The sequence below is a fragment of the Notothenia coriiceps genome, unplaced genomic scaffold (assembly GCF_000735185.1).
Source record: "Notothenia coriiceps isolate Sejong01 unplaced genomic scaffold, NC01 NC01_scaffold00036363, whole genome shotgun sequence".
NCBI lineage: Eukaryota > Metazoa > Chordata > Actinopteri > Perciformes > Nototheniidae > Notothenia > Notothenia coriiceps.
This window is the reverse complement of record NW_011369064.1, coordinates 117283-122526: the sequence shown is the minus strand read 5'-3', so window position 1 is coordinate 122526 and position 5244 is coordinate 117283. Positions and strand designations below refer to the sequence as shown.

Genomic DNA, 5244 nt, shown 5'->3' with positions numbered 1-5244 from the left:
GTGTGCTAACGTGATGGCCATCTTGGTGTTGGTGACGTGTGTGAGACCAGAAATGTAGTTCATTGAGCTTTTCACACAAAAAAAGTGTTACTTCACATTTTTTTTTTTTTACTTGCAAAATTATCCTTTTTTAAATTGACAAACATCATATGTGTAATTCGTGGCACAATTCAAACGGGATCGAAAGATAATCTTCCTCTCGCCATTGACTTCAATACATAATTTTTCCAAAATAAGGTCCCATGGAGCTCCCCGGAAAGGGAGGGACTTCGCCACTCTATTGAAACATCTTGAGTGAATGGAAAGAGATTTATTAAATGAGATACATTGGGAATAATGCCAATACATTTTTAAGAGTCAATCCCTTATTATGACTGTTTTGCTCATGATGTTTTAGTTTTGCTGCTCCTTTAGTCTGAATTAGGGAACAAAACTGGCTTTGGGTTATATGTCATTACTGACTGACAAAGATTGTTGACACTACAGTGCATGCTGAAATTACAGTGGTTTGAATTTTGCTGTTTTCTAATCACGATAATATGCCTAGAAGCCCAACAAATATACCAAAACAAGGATATGGATTGAGAACAGATGTCCAAATAATACATCATTTGGCATTTAGGCCATAAGGTTATAAGGGATACACAACATGTAATCACTTTCTCACATCCTTTACCATGACAACATACTTAAGACTGTTTGTTTTAAATATGGCTACAAATTAACTTTATAACCTCCTCCAATGGTTTTATCTTGCAATGAATCGTTGATCAAAAGAGTTGTTTAATTGATTGCGGGTTGCTTGGTGGACGTGTGGGATAAAGACTTGCTTTACTCTGCGAGTTTGTTTTTACCATTAAGTTGCATTCTACCTTAGCACAACAGCTTTAATTCACTGCACTCACACACACACAAACACACACACACAGATATCCGGCTAAAATATTGAGAGCACATTGCGCTGAGGAGCAGACTGGGCAGGCAGACATTGGCCCGTGTGGCGGAAACATTGTTTATTGCTGTGTTTTCTCAGTGTGGCTCCACTTCACTGGTGTAATTCCCGCACACCAAGCCATTGGTTTATTCAGTCATGCACCATCCAGTAACGGGAATACAGAGAGCAGTGCCAGGACTCATCAAGTTTTAGATTAGCTAGTGACTAAGCGAAAGGAAGTGCGATTCACCTCGCAGGAAACTCTAGCTGGAAGGGGACGTGAGGTGTGGGGGGGGGGTCTTCTCTCTCCTGGTTTCTACGTTGTTAGTTTTCCCACAAAGTGTAACTCATCACATTTGTCTATACTGTGATTTATTGAGATGTATTGTTGGAAGTGCACAGGTCAGGGGTTCTGCGTAGCCCAGCAGGATCTTCCCTCCTCCCCTCTATCTCCCTCTTCCCTTCAGGCTTGCGGTCCTGCAGAACCGGTGGGGGCCCTCTTCTCTTTTATATTCTCACATTAGGTGTGCTTGTAAATGTGTGCGCATACGCAGGTGATGCTGCTGATGCCGGCGATGATGATCAGGGTGATGAATAGGCACTCCAAGGACGAGGCAGCTATGTGATGATGTCATCCTGGCTCAGAGGAAGGGAGCTGGAGGGCAACACGACCTCAGCCCTGTGAGACGGGAGAGGGAAGCAGGGGGGAGAGAAACAGGGGAACATGGAGATGAGAAGGAGTCAAAAAGAGGGACATGTTGTTTTTGAATTCATTTATTAATAATAATTTATTTTTACAGCAATTTTTAAAACACAGTAACAGTGTGCTTTACTGTACATGGATTAAAAGCAAGCTGTTGAGGCGGCAACTGAACATGAGGTCAAACAATCCCCACCCCGAAAAAAAGACTATACAACGTTACAACAATAGCAACAGGAAAACATTTAGAAAATAAATTAAAATGAAATAAAACAAGGATGTAGATTGAAATTGACTAGTGGCATTATTAATGAAAGGCTTTAATAAAGTGAAAATAAATAGATTATTTAAAAGATGTCACTGATTCTGCTAGCCTCAGATTCCCCGGCACCACATTAATCTAAAGCCCTCCGCACCATCAAAGAAAAAACAAAACACATTTACAGCAATTTAATCTAATTGTACTGAAGACGACAATAAGAGGATATTTGTATTTCTTCGTATCTGATCCGAATCAATTCTATTCAGGAATCATTCTGGAGAATCTTAACATCATTAGCACAGCTACATCTTATTCTTTCACTTCCTGCAGGGATGTAATCAGAGAATTATAATTATACCAATTGTAATTAGACCAAGGTCACTTTCAATCAACTGTTCCAATGCTGTGCTGCGTCTCAGATCCAATCAGAGCTACTACATATCTGCCGCTCAATTAAAACAAAATAAGACGAGAACCGCGGTGGCCGTCGTAGGACGCCTTGCTTCGTTTAATGCTGGTGTCCCTCATTCACTCTCTCCTCATTCACTCTCCTGACTTTGAGACGGATGGAGATTTTAAATCAGACTTTGATGGTAATTATTTTCATTTACGTGATGTAGGCGCTTATTCACATACGTAATCTTTGGGTTGCTTTCCTTTGATAATTGATAGGATTGTGACAAGGCTCTTAACTTGATTTGAACGATCAACCCAGTTTGAACTTCTTTACTGTAAACACAATAGGCTTTGAGGACATCTGACTTAAAGAAATTGTGTTTTTCTGCACCGTAATTCTTTCCCCGCTCCCTCTGTTTACATGAGCATGAAGTTGTACATGCATTTGTGTGCTGTTCATCAGAAGATCACATCACAGGATTAGAGTGTTCGAGGATGGTCTTCTAGGACATTCATCCTGTAATCTAAAGTTAAAAGGGAAAGAAAGAAACGTCTGTTGAACAAAGTGAAGTGCGATGGTGAAGAGAAGAGCAATGTTATTGATTTCCATCCTCAGACAAGGCTTTTCATGCATCAGAAAGGCCGTTTACAGTTCTGTTAAGTGCTTTGTAAATTGTGTTCTTGATACTAAATGAGCGGTTTCCATTTGCAAGGGGCCATGAAGTCATAAAAACAAGTTATTTTTAAACTCTTATGCTTGGCCCGGAAATTGCCTTATTAGAAATAAAAGTCAGCTGCTATTGCTTTCCTTTCTTTGAAGAATAAGACATCAATCCATGCAGGTCATCTCATGCTATTCCGGATGGTGATGCAGGATTTAAAGTTGACGGGAGAGAGTTGTCTTCACTAACATTTATGTGTTCTTTTATATAGCTATATTGCAATGTGTCATGATAGTTAATAATGGAGGGAAATATGATAGTAATCTTTGGTTCTTAACTGACTGGTGTCTCTCATGGCACCAAACTTTTGTCCCTACTAATTACTTTGATAGTTAATAAAAATGTGGGCAAGAAAGAATCAAGCAAGCATGAAATGACTTGATATTATTCATATTGAGCATATTAGCAGCATTTCTTCTGCTACATTATGACATTTAGACCTTTTTTAAATATTTGCTGTACTGAAATGATGTTCCATTTAATTGAAATACAAACTTCTCTATATGGATTGTGCATTGGTGCATGAGTGTGTATTTGGTGTGGAGTTTGGAGAATAATTATACAGTTACTGCTTTCCCTCAGTGGATTTTTCTTGCTATGCGAAAGGAGACAGAATTGAGGTTAGGTAAGCAGACTGGCAGATGAGTTAGAAAATAGCGGGAGTTTAGATTAACTAATGAAAAAACGGAGAGTTATCTCACTCCTGATTTCAGGAGATTATCAGTGTCCCACACTTGTACTGGTTGTGCTGTGCTGCCTGCAGATAATAATGAGCTTATTAACTGAAGAAAGTCCGTTAAAAAGGAGTCCTCCCAGATGAATCGTAGGTTTTTGTATGCGAATTGTTTATTGTGATTTATTTACAGTTATGAATTAAAACATTTTTTGTTGTAAACTGAACTTGGCAGGTTGCTCTGAAGGGTCTTTTGTAATGGCTAAACAGTTACCATTATGGCACTGTTTGGGCTTTTAGCTTTAGTATTCAATTTTCTAGAAAAAACTACAAAGAAGCTGAGTAGCTGTCTTGATGATACAAATACTGTAGTTGTGGATTAATTTTCTGTAGATTGACCACTGGATTGGTATACACATCATTTTAACCTGTGATGCCTTAAATGTTGTGTATTACATACTAGTATGTATTGTAGCAGTGTGGGCATACTGTGAGTTGTAATTATTTTCTGCAAGAACAAAGGAAGAAAGAAAAGTTGTTTAGTATACACATTATAATTAATTATCTGAGTGTCTATTTGCACCCGGGTGTAAATAGCCAACCCACCCTCACGGCATTTCGTGTTATAGTCACAACATGTAATCTATTGATTCGTGTTCACCAACACGATTTTCCCCTTTTTTTCGTGTCACACAGGACGATTTTAAAAGCAATGTATTTCTATTGGTAGTATGTTTCGTGCCTGCAGCACGTCTTTTTGTCCGGTCGGGTCTCGATTATTGGTTTTATTTTAAATCGTATAATGTCTGACTTTTTTGCCGTCTGTGAGGAAAAGAAATGGGGCTCAGAGCCTCAGAATACTGAAATCAGCATTTTTTAAATATTTTTTTCCTTCTAATTTGTTATTCTTTTCTAAATAACACACTGCTATTTACTCAACAATAACACACAATTATCCTTATTTTTATTTATTTGTTTAATTCTATAATCTCTGGCTTTTTTGCCGTTCCTCAGGAACTGAATTTCAAAATAAAGTCACCGGAACATGTAAGAACATGTTTTTATGAACCCCACAGCTTCCGGTCTTCCAAGAAACGACCGGACAAAAAGACGTGGTGCAGACACGAAACATACTACCAATAGAAATACATTGCTTTTAAAATCGTTCTGTGTGACACGAAAAAAAAGGGGGAAATCGTGTTGGTGAAATCGAATCAACAGATTAAATGTCATGACTATAACACGAAATGCGGTGAGACTGGGTTGAAATAGCATTGTTAGCCACGGACACCCAGGTGTAAATAGCATCTGCCTTATATTATACAGTATATATATTTTAGTGGGAATGCTGTTAACAGCATTCCAACTAACTGTTCTTCTACGCACGAAAAGTTTATTATTCCGCCGACTTATTTTGCCGCGCTTCTTCTCCCGCATTGAACATCGCAGAAACTCCGTTCAAACATCAAAACTATTACTTTTCTCATTCATAACTTTCATAATTCCAGAGATACATCCCATAATTCATCACATCTTTTACATTTGAACTTTAACATT

The 5244-nt window shown here is 38.3% G+C and overlaps 1 protein-coding gene across 5 annotated transcripts in view; it reads left to right on the top strand.

Moving 5' to 3' along the window:
* Nucleotides 1–5244, top strand: part of ssbp2b (single stranded DNA binding protein 2b) — a 57119-nt gene that overhangs the window by 32572 nt on the left and 19303 nt on the right. The window lies entirely within an intron of this gene.